Genomic DNA, 14,825 nt, shown 5'->3' with positions numbered 1-14,825 from the left:
CCATTGGACATGCAAACTTTATATGCCCCAGTACAGGGGAACGCCACAGCCAAAAAAATGGGAATGGGTGGGTAGGGAAGTGGGGGGGGGTATGGGGGACTTTTGGGATAGCATTGGAAATGTAATTGAGGAAAATACGTAATAAAAAAATATTTTAAAAAAAAAGGATTCAGGGTGCAAGGGTCCTCATTTTGCTTCAGGAGTACGGGCTAAGTTAGGACTAATCTCACATCACTTTATAACCTTCATTTGCATTGGGTGACTGTCTCTAGGAATTACAAATAGGAAGGACAGACATGTTGAGTTGGGTAATGGAAGAATGAACTCCTGAGAACTAGATACTCTAAACCTTGCCTCCTCACTCTACCACAGCTCTTGGGCCTGTATCCCAGCAACACTGTCTGGGAGCAAGTTGCTTTACACTGATCCATGTCGTCTTCCTGACTTGAATTACAACTTACTTGTGAGCCCTACCTGAGGGGTCAATATATCAGCAATTTGAGGCAATTTACCTCTCAACATATCTGCAAATACTTAGAGATTGTATGTATCTTCAAGGTAAATTTGCTTATCTAGATTATATTCTTCCATATTGACTATGTTTAGAATCAAATTTTGAGAGACCATTACTTCATTGAAAATAATATAATCTTAAGCCTTTGAAGATAAAAGTAAATGAAGCATTGTGGGCTGGCTGAGATTCCCCCAAGGGTTCTTTTCTTTATTACTATAAGTTTCTCAGGGAGGAACCATCAGGGTTATTGCTGGCAAAGATGAATATAGATATCTCCTGTTTAACTCCTAGAAATAAACTCTTTTATTAGAGTTCATGGAGACAGTAGGATCTAGGGGGCAGAGAAGAACCTCCTGGTTCTCATCTCTGATAATTTCCATAACTGTGACTGCAGGTCGAGAGACAGATGAGGAAACATGATGAAAGACTATGCATGAACCAGGCTATGTGGGCTCCTGGATATCTCTTCTGAATAGGAAAATTCCCTCTGACCTCTGAGAGCTGAGACATGGATCTGTGCCACATCTATTATTGTAGTCATAGAACTGTCCATTGATGCTTCACAATGGAATAAATACAATCACATCATCCCCAAGCTGAAGTCTGCTGTGATGTGACAGGGCACACTCACAGCATTGACTTGATAATCCCACGGAGTCACAAACTAAGACTCTGCCCCTTTCTTACCTTTAACCCTCTTCTTCCACATCAGACAAGTCACCACTGCTCCCATTAGCAGATCTCAAAGAACCAGAGCAATAAAACAACCATGATGGGGATGGAGGACCAAGGACTCTCTGCGAAGGAAGGAAACAAAGCAAGAATAAGGCCTGTGATTCTGTTGATTAAATCAATGAATGTGCTTCGCACTAAAAACACTTTTTGAGCCATTTGCTTCATTGAACAGATTATTAAAGTGCATATGAACAGAACTTTTATGAAAAGTAACAACTATTTTCCAAAATAAAGTGTTAAGTTGAAAATAATTTCTACTGGTTTTATCCACATGTTTCCTATTAGAATTTCTTTGGATTTTTATAGCCTTTTTTATTCAAATCCTGATGGCAGTTGGCCCTGTTCCCCCTCACACAGCCCCTCTCCTATGACCCTCCTCTTCTCCTCTGAGATGGTGGAGGCCCTCATTGGCATAACACAACTCTGGCACATCACTTCTCTGCAGGGCTAAGTGCATCCTCTCCAACTGACGCCAGACAAGGCAGTCAAGCAAGGGAAACATTCTATAGACAGACCACAGCTTTAGGTATAGCCTCTGCTGCAGTTGCTGGGCCATCCCATTGAAGACCAAGATGCATATCTGCTACATATGTGCAAGGGACTAGGTCCAGCAAATATATGCTGTTTGTTTGGTAGTTCAATCTCTGCCAGCCTCCAAGTGTCCAGGATATTTGATGATGTTGTTCTACCTGTAGAGTTCCTATCCCTGTCAGAACCCTCAATTCTTCTTCCAACTCTCCCATAATAGTTCCCAAGCTCCATCCAATGTTTGGCTGTGGGTGTCTGCCTCTGTGTCAGTCAGCTTCTGGACAGTTATACTCGGCTTTTGTCTGCAAGCATAGCAGAGTGTCATTTGTAGTGTCAGGGTTTGGTGGTTGACTATCAGATATATCTCGTTGGGCTAGTTACTAGTTGGCCATTCTTGAGTGTCTACCCCATTCCCAATTCCTGCATTTCCTGTAGACAGAAAAAAAAATAGGTTGAAAGTTTTGTGTGTGGGTTAGTATCCCTATCACTACAGTGGGGTTCCTGGCTGGCTACAAGAGTTGGCTTCTTCATGTTTCATGTTCCCACTGTTGTGAGTCTCAGCTAAGGTGACCCCCCCCCCATTACTTCATGGTAGCATCAGCCACCCCAGGTCTCTGGCATGTTCTTGAGATACCCTTCTAATTCCATACCCCAACACAGTACACATTTCTATTCCTTCTACTGGTTCTCTGGACATCTCTCATATTTCTCCTCATACCTAGTCCCGAAACCCCCCATTCCACTCTCTGTCCCCTGTCTCACCCAATTCTCTCCCTCCATTTGCCTCCTATGATTATTTTATTCCCCTTATAAGTGAAATTCAAGCATTCTTGCTTGAACCTTCATTCCTCTTTAGCTTCTTTGAGTCTGTGAGTATTAGCTTGGTTATCCTGTATTTTATGGATAATATCCACCTATCAGTGAGTACATACCATGCATGTCCTATTGGGTCTGGGTTATTTCACTGGAGAGGATATTCTGAATTTCAACCTATTTCCTGCAAAATTCAAGATGTTTTTGTTTTAATGGTTAAGTAGTATTCCATTCTATAGATGTTCCTCATTTCCTTTATCTGTTCTTCAGTTGAGGGACATCTAGGTTGTTTTAGATTCTGGCTATTATTAATAAAGCTTCTAAGAGCATAGTAGAGCAAGTGTTTTTATAGGATGTTGGAGCATGTTTTGGGTATATGCCCAGGAGTAGTATAGCTGGATCTTGAGGTAGAACTATTCCTAGTTTTTTGAGAAACTGCCAAATTGATTTGCAAATTAGTTGTACAAGTTTACACTCCCACCAGCAATGAAGATATGCTCCCCTTGCTCAACATCCTTTCTAGCATGTGATATCTCTTGAGGTTTTGAACTTAGTCATTCTGGTTGGTGTAATATGGAACTTCAGAGTTGTTTTCATTTACATTTCCCTGATAATTAAGTACTTTGAACATTTCTTTTACTGCATCTCAGCCATTTGATATTCCTCTGTGGAGAATTCTCTGTTTATATCTGTGCCTCATTTTTTAATTGGGTTATTTCATGTATCGGTATCTAACTTCTTGAGTTCTTTGTAAAAATTGGATGTTAGCCCCTCTGTCAGATGTAGGGATGGTTAAGATCCTTTTTCAATCTGTAAGTTGCAGAATAGTCCTAATGACACTGTTCTTTGTCTTACAATAGCTTTGCAGTTCCATGAGGTCCAGTTTATCAGTTGTTGATCTTAGAGCCTAAGCCATTGGTGTTCTATTAAGGAAGACGTCTCATGATCCCGTGAGTTCAAGGATACTCCCCATTTTCTGTTCTATTAGATTTAATGGATCCAGTTTTATGTTGAGGTTTATGATACACTTGAACTTGAGTTTTGTGCAGGGTGATAGATATAAATCTATTTGCATTATTCAACATGTAGAAATCCGGTTAGACTGGCACTACTCATTGAAGATACTTTTTCAAATATCAACTGTTCAGAGATGTGTGGCTTTATTTTGGGGTCTCTTATTTATATCCACTGAGCAACCTATCTGTTCCTATACCAATACCATGCTGTTTTCATCAATATTTCTCTGTAGGATAGCTTATGGTCAGGGATATGATACTTCCAGAAGTACTTTATTGTTCAGGATTATTTTTTAGCAGTCTTGGGGTTTTTGTTTTTCTATATCCAGCTGAGGATTGGTCTTTCAGGGTATGTAAAGAATTGCATTTTTATGGAAATTCCATTGAATCTGCAGATTGATTTTGGTAAGATGGACATTTCTCTATGGTAATCTTACAGATCCATGAGCTTGGGAGATCTTTCCATCTTCTGAGGTTTTCTTTGATTTCTTTCTTCAGGGACTTGATGTTCTTAACATAAAGATCTTTCACTTGCTTGGTTAGAGTTATCTCAAAACATTTATATTACTTTGGCTATTGTAAAGGGTGTTATTTTTTCTCTGCCTGTTTATCATTTGTATAAAAAAGTGCTACTGATATTTTAAAAATAATTTTGTATCCAGTCAAATTGTTGAAGGTGATTATAGGATGTAAGAGTTCTCTAGTAGAATTCTCATGGGAGATTATGTATAATATCATATCATCTTCCAGTGAAATTCTAGGAATTTGCCTTGGGTGCTGGGACTTGCACTCAGATCTAATGGTGTCAAGGGAAGAAGCACCGTAGAGACTGAGCTGTGAACACAGCCCTGACACTAACTGAGTGTCTTCTAACCTTGGTTCCCACTCATATTCTGACACTTGCTTTACACATGGTTACATTTTACCTCAAAACTGAGATGGAAACAAATAGAGTTCTGGCAGTAGGAAAGAAATATGAAGAAAAGACTGTAGCACTAGTCTGTTGCTACTACATTCCTGAAACAATCTGCCAGATGAAATTGGAATTTTCTCAGGAATCTCATGATGAACGAACAGAAAGAAATAGATATGCCTGCTGCCAGCCAGAGGAAACTTATCTTAGGATAAGTTACAAAAGTTTGTATACTTAGGAGAGTTTACAAAAGTCTCACAACTTTGTCAGATCTTCTCCCAGGAAAAAATAGATTCAAGACAATAATGTTCTCCTTGGGAGTGACAGTGATAGAGCTGGGTGGATAATGGAATGGTGAATTCCTGGGAGCTGCATCAGCTGCGGGAGCTGAGTTGTGTATCCCACCTCAGACTCACTGCTAGGGACTGGTATCCTGGAAGCAGTGTCTGCGGACAAGTTTGCTTATCTTAATCCTTCTGCTGGTCCTGTATACAGTATCCTCCTGTAACCAGATTGGAGAAAAATAAGTCAGAAATTCCCAATCATTTTGATGTCAGGATTTCAACACACTTAGAAAGTGAACGGAACTCTTGTGCACATGTTGATTGTATCAATCCATATTATAGTTTTATAAACCAAGGGTTTTGAGATATTTCCTTTAATAAATATATTCTTTTAAAAGGCATAGAAGAACAACTTTTAAAGGAATTTCAGTATTTTTCTAAACACAATTAGGATGAAAAGAACAGATTTTGGATGTTTACATTCTGACAATGACATTTTTCACTCTGTCCTGTAATGTGTGGTTGTCTCTTTTAAAACAGTATTTTATTTTAATTAAAAAAATTACATCTTAAAAAGCAATGTACACTATATATATTCTTTATTGGTAACATTGTGCATGCCTGTGTGTGTATGTGTGTGTGTGTGTGTGTGTGTGTGTGTGTGTGTGTGTGTGTGTGTATGTGAGTGTGTGTGTATGTCTTTTGGTCTGTCACTGTCTATCTGTCTCAGTTTGGTTTTTACCCACGTCACTGTGTGTGTGTATGCCTGAGTGTTGCGGCCTGCCCGCAGTCCACAACACGAACGGTTCAACTGAGAATGGCAGTTCGCTGAAAAGAGAGGAATCTAGACGGGGCAGAAGAAACAATGGAGCCAAGACAACAAGTTCTGATCAAGGCTCAATTTTACTATTTCCAGACACTCAGTTATAAAGGAAGGGGGAGGGAACCCAATATCCCGCCAAGTAACTCAGGGTCCAGTAGCAGGACGAACACGTGTGTGCCTCCAGGCGGCAAAGGCAGGTTCCAGCAGTGGGCGTGGCAGGACGAATGAGCTGGTAGCTCCACCCTTGAGCAAGCAGGTTCCAGGCTGGGGGAAGGGAGGCCACACCTGAGCTCCTGATGTGAATGAGGTCATAGAGTATAGCTGCCTGTAAAGGCCAAAAAGGTCACCAAAAATACTGGAAGTGGAAGTATAGAAGGTTGTGTGTGGCATAATATGTCTATGCAGGGAATCCAGTTCTGGTCCTTTGCAAGAATATCAATTGCTGTTCATTGCTGAGCCATTGCAAAAGCCACAGGAACAATATTTTATCAGTATTCAGTAATTCCAATTGTACATTTATTTTAATAAATTGAAATATTTTATATAATATTTAAATGTTTTTATTAATAGTATTATAAGTGAGTTTTAGGAGATGGGGTCTATTTATATAAATTTCTGGGGTCTGGGTCTTGCTATGTAGATTATGCTGATCGGGAACACAAAGATCTCTGTGCATCTGCTTTCTGAATGCTGAGTTCACAGTCAAGATGTATAGAAAGAATAGAGAAATAGCTCAGCAGGTAAAAGCACTGACTGCTCTTCCAGGGAACCTGTGTTGGATTGTCTACATGGCTATTCACAACTCTCTGTGACTCCAGTAACTAAGGACCCTATTGTCTCTTCTAATGAAGGGGATGTGTGTTTATTTATTAAATATATTCCAAAGGAGTGCAGGGTTGGGAGCTGAAGGGGTCTGCTACCCTATAGGTGGAACAACAATATGAACTAACCAGCACCCCCCAGAGCTCGTGTCTCTAGAAGCATATGTAGCAGATGGCCTAGTCAGCCATCGTTGGGAAGAGAGGCCCGTTGGTCTTGCAAAATTTATATGCCCCAGTACAGGGGAACACCAGGGCCAAGAACTGGGAGTGGGTGGGTAGGGGAACAGGACAGGGGGAGGGTATAGGGAACTTTCAGGATAGCATTTGAAATGTAAATAAAGAAAATATCTAATAAAAGGAAAAGAGAAAAAAAAAGAAAAGGTGTTCTCTAACCGTGTATTTACATGATTCACATATTGGAACAGCGCATAGTCAACTCATGCCTCTAGTCCAACACAGCAGAAGAAGAGGCATAAATGCCATGAGATAAAGACCATCCTTAAGTACATGAGATCCTGTTTCAATGCAATAATAACCACAAAAAAATCATACTAATTGTGTACTTCCTACCTGTATATGTCCCTGGTAACATTTATGCATTCTTTTATAGATGTAGGTAAATAGACATAATTTAAAAATTCACAGAATTCTTGTGAGTCACAGCACATAACAATAATGCAGGCACCTGAAAGGGATAACAAAATAAGAAGTTCAAGGATCAGGGACCAATGATGTGGGAGGATACACAGGTACAGTATGAAAGAATCTCCATAGAATAATCTAGGAGTAATTAGGTAACTGCCATCAGAAGAGGTAAGTGATATCTAGGAATCTCTGGATAATTTTAGTAGTTTATTGGTAATATAAAATAAAATATAAAAAACAATTAAAGGGGGGAGAATGTGAGACTCCTAAGTTCTATATTTAAACCTGAAACTCATGTCAGAGTCTTAAAGATGAACCTAGGGAGGTAGAGAGAGTCCCTGAATTAGTTTTTCTTCTCCTCCAAATATGCCCACATTTAATAAAGTCACTTTTCTGCCTTTCACTATACTTGTCTACTTAACTGCTTTTTTGTTTTGGCATATCCTAGCTTATTATGGGTGTGAGAAAACAAGATTTGGCCCTAAATCTTCTGTTGACAATACCACCATGAAGATGTTTCTAGTCAAGGGTAGGTGGCTTTGTGTGGCAATTGAAGAGACATGCCTGTTGCTGTCAGAATCTAGGAACAAATTGAGGAGAATGCCAGCAGACTCATACTCAGTACTGAAGGCAGTTCTTATTAAAAAGAGATACAGGAAACAGATCCTGGTGATGGGGACAACATGACACACAGGAATAGTTCAATAGAATGTATGAGGAAAAAGACACTGCAACTTCAGTAATAGCTCTCTGAGTTGAGGAGTGATCTACAGACAACTTGAAAAACATTAGGAAAGTAAAATATGAAATTTTATAACCAAGAACAACAACAACAAAAAGCAATGTCTCATTTTGTAAATGGGGATTACTGTATCTATAAAGTACCCACCCTGTGAAAATGAGTAACCAGAAGTATGCTCAAGCCAGAGAGATCTAGAATTTTGGAATAGTTTTAACAGGATGAATTTTGGGTTTGGGCACTGGACAGATAACCCAGTGATAAGGAGGACTGACTGATCTTCCAGGAGACCTGTGTTCAAGTTCCAGTACCTGCATGTCAACACACAACCTTCTAACTCCATTCAAAGTGGATCTGAAGGCCTTTTCTGATCTCCACAGCCAGCAGACACAACCATGGTGTATGGATATGCGTACATGAAAACAGTCATACACATAATAAAAATGAAAAATATATTAATTAAAAGGGGGTGAAGATAAAGGAGCAAGACATAAATATGTTGAAAACAGCAACAGCAGGAAAGATTGCATAAAATGTTCTCCTCAGCACTCAACCAGATCAGTGACCAAAGCCATACATACAGAGAAAAGTGCTTAGTAACAACATAACTGGTAGGAGCCTGAAGCCAACATGTAATGAGACCCTGCCCATCTCCTGGGATCTGAGAAAGGTCAGTAGGCTAGGTGCTCAATAGGGCCTTGTGCTCTGGACCTGAATGATAGAGGAAGCCAGAAAGGGGATAGCCTGAAAGGGGAGCTTGCAGCATCTTTGAGGACTAGGTCCAAGCCAAGGCTTCTATACCATGTGGTGGTATTGCACAAAGTTCTGTGACTTCAAAATAATGTTCATTCTCTGAAGACCTGGACTCACTTGCCAGAGTCTGAACCAAGGCCAGCATGGCTGCCACCAAAAAAGAGGAAAGGTGGAGGTTATAAATTCTTTCTCCTAAATGATGTGACACATTTAGTCCAAAATGGTTCTTATTCAAAATACAAATCTGAACTTCAGAATGAGGCTTAAGGGCTGCTTTAAGAATTCCAAGTGGGGGGAGCTGGGGAGATGGCTCAGTGGTTAAGAGTGCCGACTGCTCTTCCGAAGGTCCTGAGTTCAAATCCCAGCAACCACATGGTGGCTCACAACCATCCGTAACGAAATCTGATGCCCTCTTCTGGAGTGTCTGAAGACAGCTACAGTGTACTTACATATAATAAATAAATAAATAAATAAATAAATCTTTAAAAAAAAAAAAAAAGAATTCCAAGTGGGATATAAACAAACTCAAAGACAAAAACCACATGATCATCTCATTACATGCTGAGAAAGCATTTGACAAAATCCAACACCCATTCATGATAAAAGTCTTGGAAAGATCAGGAATTCAAGGCCCATACCTAAACATAATAAAAGCAATCTAAAGCAAACCAGTAGCCAACATCAAACTAAATGGAGAGAAACTCAAAGCAATCCCACTAAAATCAGGGACTAGACGAGGCTGCCCACTTTCTCGCTACCTATTCAATATAGTACTTGAAGTTCTAGCCAGACCAATTCAACAACAAAAGGAGATCCAGGGGATACAAATTGGAAAGGAAGAAGTCAAAATATCACTGTTTGCAGATGACATGATAGTATATAAAAGTGACCCCAAAAATTCCACCAGAGAACTCCTAAACCTGATAAACAGCTTCAGTGAAGTAGCTGGATATAAAATTAACTCAAGCAAGTCAATGGCCTTTCTCTACACAAAAGATAAACAGACTGAGGAAGAAATTGGGGAAACAACACCCTTCACAATAGTCACAAATAATATAAAATACCTTGGTGTGACTCTAAGGAAGTGAAAGATCTGTATGATAAGAACTTCAATTCTCTGAAGAAAGAAATTGAAGAAGATCTCAGAGGATGGAAAGATCTCCCATGCTCATGGATTGGCAGAATGAACATTCTAAAAATGGCTATCTTGCCAAAAGCAATCTACAGATTCAATGCAATCCCCATCATAATTCCAACTCAATTCTTCACTGAGATAGAAAGGGCAATTTGCAAATTTATATGGAATAATATAAAACTGAGGATAGCAATAATAAATCAATATATAAATCAACAGAATGAAGAGTGGAGGATAATGAGAGATCTCTGATGATTCTCAGTCCAGACACTGTATGATGCCTCTACACCACACCAGGCTTATCCCTTCACAGATCCCTAGCCCAGGCATCTTGTGTAATTCCCTAGATATCATAGAAAATCTTCAAGAGGACATCATAGCCCCACTTTGGAACTGCAATGGCTAACATTTCATATCTTTGAGACTTAGGACCCAGTTGTCTTTTTCCTTCCTGTTTTCTTGGGTCCTGTGCAGATATGGCCTCCCTTTGTCATATCTGTATCCACACAGATATCATTCTTTAGTTCTGATCATACCTTGATTCCAGAGTTTTGGTGTGTGGCCTGAAAAAGGTCCCATGGCTGTTTAGCTGTGACTTGGCAGGATTGGAAATGGGAAGCAGCACACATGCAGGATATGGATGCTATGCTGTCCTAGGCTGGACAGGGTTTCTAACATACACACATGACAGAGAAGATCTCCATTAAATACACAAGCCACCTGCCTTTCACCTCCAGACTTCAGTTTTAGGTGATCTACTTAGATTTATTCCTAAGTAGGTGCTAAAAAAAATCTGCCCTGGGATCTAGCAAAGAAAAGAAGGCAAAAAGCATTACAATTGATATGGAAGGATGGCTAAATTGTTAAAGTGCTTCGTACTCTTGCACTTGCAAGAGTTCTTTTAAGAACTCCTCAAAGGGCCACTCATGACTTCTATTCATCTAGGTCTTTGGGATTTGATGTCATCTTCTAGATTCCACAGACACCTCCAATGGATTGGAATGCAAAACACACATACACACACACAAACAAATACACACACACATAAGTAAAAACAAATAAATAAATCATAAAATGTTGAATTTATTATATAATAAATTACTCAACCTGCCTCAATTGTTATGTTCTCAAATGAAAGGCACACACATAGCCTTTATATTTTAATATACTTTAATCAGCATAATAGATCTGCCACTGTCTAAATTCTCTGTGGTTAATTGACCTCCCATTCATAATCCTGATTTATTACTTATTAAATTTTGTATTTTATCTTGGCTTCTCTTGAACCCATATGGCAGCCCTCTGGGCTGCACTCTCCGGGCTCCTTCATATGGCAACCATGCCTCTATGTCCTCCCCTATTCTCCAGCATTGTGTCTCTCCTCCCTCCACTCTCTACAGGCATGGTAAATCTTCCTCTCCTCTTCCAAGAGCCTAGGAGCATAAAGGGTAGATGAAAGAAATCTGTTAACAAAAAATGTTGTATTAAATAGGGAAGGACAACTGCAGTGAGGGTAGCCCAATCTTATAAGTGTGCTAGAGAAGATTAGGTCAAGGGTCAAGGCATACTATTCAGGAGGACTCTGTAACACAGTTCCAGTAGGAACTGAGGGATACTGGGAGAATCTGGGGTCCAAGTTCACTTTGATATGTTAACTAGACATCACTTGTCCCAGGTTTGAGAGAATTTGAAACCTAATGTCCCATCCTTTTGTTGATAATAATTAAATGATAAGGGGGCACACAACCCTGTAAGAGAGCCATTGTGTCTGGCATGAATTCTTCAATGATGGCACTCTTAGGCTTTGAAGTGTTAGCCTTTTGTAAATATAGAACACATATTGGTAGTTATACAAATTTTGTATAAGCATGGAGTCGAATAGTTTGCAAAGACTTAACAAGTTAGGTGTGGTCTCTAAGTCATCTTTTGTTAATCTAAGAATGCCTTTATAATCTTAAAATTTTATCATCATACAAAAATCTATTTCAATTCAAATTATTTTGGAGGCATGTAGTTTGTTTCCAATTCTAAAAATGGATACAATAAAAAACAGAGAGCTCATTAACACTGAGAAGACCTATAATTGTTGTTTTAGCCCACCTAGTCATGTTAAAATGGTGATGAAACATGACATATACCCTTTAACCTTAGTCAAGAGAACTGTCATTCACATGACTGCTTTCATCTCAATGAAAGGCAAATTACATGGTTGCTGTTTGACACATATTTTCCTAGATTTAGATTGTAAACACGTGTTGATTCCAAGTTACATATACACTATATTCTAAACCAGAGTTGAATCATTTATAGAGCATGCTGTCGCAAAATAGTTACTTTTGTACAGCTTCTATAAGCATCTTGTTATAAGTTTTCTTTTTTTTTATTTTTTTAATTAGGTATTTTCTTCATTTACATTCCCAGTGCTATCCCAAAAGTCTCCCAAATCCCCCCACCCCAACACACTTCTTGGCCCTGGCATTCCCCTGTACTGAGGCATATAAAGTTTGCACAACCAATGGGCCTGTTTTTCCACTGATGGCTGACTAGGCCATCTTCTGATACATATGCAGTTAGAGACACGAGCTTCGGGGGTACTGGTTAGTTCATATTGTTGTTCCACTTATAGGGTTGCAGATCCCTTTAGCTCCTTGGGTACTTTCTCTAGCTCCTCCATTGAGGACCCTATGATCCATCCAATAGCTGACTGTGAGCATCCACTTCTGTGTTTGCTAGGCCCCGGCATAGTCTCACAAGAGACAGCTATATCTGGGTCCTTTCACCAAAATCTTGTTAGTGTATGCAATGGTGTCAGTGTTTGGAGGCTGATTATGAGATGGATCCCCGGATATGGCAGTCTCTAGATGGTCCATCCTTTAATCACAGCTCCAAACTTTGTCTATGTAACTCCTTCCATGGGTGTTTTGTTCCCAATTCTAAGAAGGGGCAAAGTGTCCACACTTTGGTCTTTGTTCTTCTTGAGTTTCATGTGTTTCCCAAATTGTATCTTATATTTTGAGTATTCTAATTCTGGGCTAATATCCACTTATCAGTGAATACATATCATGTGAGTTCTTTTGTGATTGGGTTACCTCACTCGGAATGATGCCCTCCAGGTCAATCCATTTGCCTAGGGATTTCATAAATTCATTCTTTTTAATAGCTGAGTAGTACTCCATTGTGTAAATGTACCACATTTTCTNTATCCATTCCTCTGTTGAGGGGCATCTGGGTTCTTTCCAGCTTCTGGCTATTATAAATATGGCTGCTATGAACATAGTGGAGCATGTGTCCTTCTTACCGGTTGGGACATCTTCTGGATATATGCCCAGGAGAGGTATTGCTGGATCCTCCGGTAGTACTATGTCCAATTTTCTGAGGAACCACCAGACTGATTTCCAGAGTGGTTGTACAAGCTTGCAATCCCATCAACAATGGAAGAGTGTTCCTCTTTCTCCACATCCTCGCCAGCATCTGCTGTCACCTGAATTTTTGATCTTAGCCATTCTNNCTGGTGTGAGGNGGAATCTCAGGGTTGTTTTGATTTGCATTTCCCTGATGATTAAGGATGCTGAACATTTTTTCAGGTGCTTCTCAGACATTCAGTATTCCTCAGGTGAGAATTCTTTGTTTAGCTCTGAGCCCCATTTTTTAATGGGGTTGTTTGATTTTCTGGAGTCCACCTTCTTAAGTTCTTTATATATATTAGAAATTAGGCTCTATCGGCGGTGTGTGGCGGCGAGATGTCTCACAGGAAATTCTCAACTCCCAGGCATGGGTCCTTGGGCTTCCTGCCTCGAAAGCGCAGCAGCCGGCATCATGGGAAAGTGAAGAGCTTTCCTAAGGATGACACTTCCAAGCCTGTTCACCTCACAGCCTTTCTGGGTTACAAGGCTGGCATGACCCACATCGTCCAGGAAGTTGACAGGCCAGGATCTAAGGTGAACAAGAAAGAAGTCGTGGAGGCTGTGACCATTGTGGAACCCCCCCCCCCCAATGGTGGTTGTGGGCATTGTGGAATATGTTGAGACCCCACGAGGCCTCCGGACCTTCAAGACTGTATTTGCTGAGCACATCAGCGATGAGTGTAAAAGGCGCTTCTATAAGAACTGGCACAAGTCTAAGAAGAAGGCTTTCACCAAGTACTGTAAGAAATGGCAGGATGACACAGGCAAGAAGCAGCTGGAGAAGGACTTCAACAGCATGAAGAAGTACTGCCAGGTCATCCGCATCATTGCCCACACTCAGATGCATCTGCTTCCTCTGGGCCAGAAGAAGGCACACTTGATGGAGATCCAGGTGAATGGAGGCACTGTGGCTGAGAAGCTCGACTGGGCCCGAGAGAGGCTGGAGCAGCAGGTTCCTGTGAACCAGGTGTTTGGCCAGGATGAGATGATTGATGTCATTGGTGTGACAAAAGGCAAAGGGTACAAAGGGGTAACCAGTCGTTGGCATGCAAAGAAACTGCCCCAAAAGATTCATTGAGGTTTGCTCACAGTTGCCTGTATTGGAGCCTGGCACCCTGCCCGTGTTGCCTTCTCTGTGGCTCAAGCTGGGCAGAAAGGCTACCATCACTAAACAGAGATTAACAAGAATATTTACAAGATTGGTCAAGGCTACCTCATCAAGGATGGAAAACTGATCAAGAACAATGCATCTACTGACTATGACTTGTCTGACAAGAGCATCAACCCACTGGGTGGCTTTGTCCATTATGGTGAGGTGACCAATGACTTCATCATGCTCAAAGGCTGTGTGGTGGGGACCAAGAAGCGAGTACTTACTCTTCGTAAGTCCTTGCTGGTCCAGACCAAACGTCGGGCCCTGGAGAAGATTGACCTGAAGTTCATTGACACCGCCTCCAAATTTGGCCATTGTCGCTTCCAGACCATGGAGGAGAAGAAAGCATTCATGGGACCACTCAAGAAAGATTGCATGCCAAAGAGGAAGGAGCTTGATTCCAGGACCACTTTGTGCAGATGGTGGGGTCTCACCAATAAAATATTTCTAGTAAGAAAGAAAGAAAGAAAGAAAGAAAGAAAGAAAGAAAGAAAGGAAGGAAGGAAGGAAGGAAGGAAGGAAGGAAGGAAGGAAGGAAGAAAGAAAGAA

At 40.5% G+C, this 14,825-nt stretch overlaps 1 protein-coding gene and 1 pseudogene across 2 annotated transcripts in view; both read left to right on the top strand.

The window, feature by feature from the left end:
* LOC110283719 (E3 ubiquitin-protein ligase TRIM39) overlaps positions 1 to 14,825 on the top strand; it is a 529,744-nt gene that overhangs the window by 312,043 nt on the left and 202,876 nt on the right. The window lies entirely within an intron of this gene.
* On the top strand, positions 13,458 to 14,726 carry LOC110283723 (annotated as a pseudogene). Its single transcript, XR_002376879.1, has one exon. The product of XR_002376879.1 is annotated as a 60S ribosomal protein L3 pseudogene (transcript).

The sequence above is a fragment of the Mus caroli genome, chromosome 17 (genome assembly GCF_900094665.2).
Source record: "Mus caroli chromosome 17, CAROLI_EIJ_v1.1, whole genome shotgun sequence".
NCBI classification, from domain to species: Eukaryota; Metazoa; Chordata; class Mammalia; order Rodentia; family Muridae; genus Mus; species Mus caroli.
This window is presented reverse-complemented; position numbering and strand designations above follow the sequence as displayed.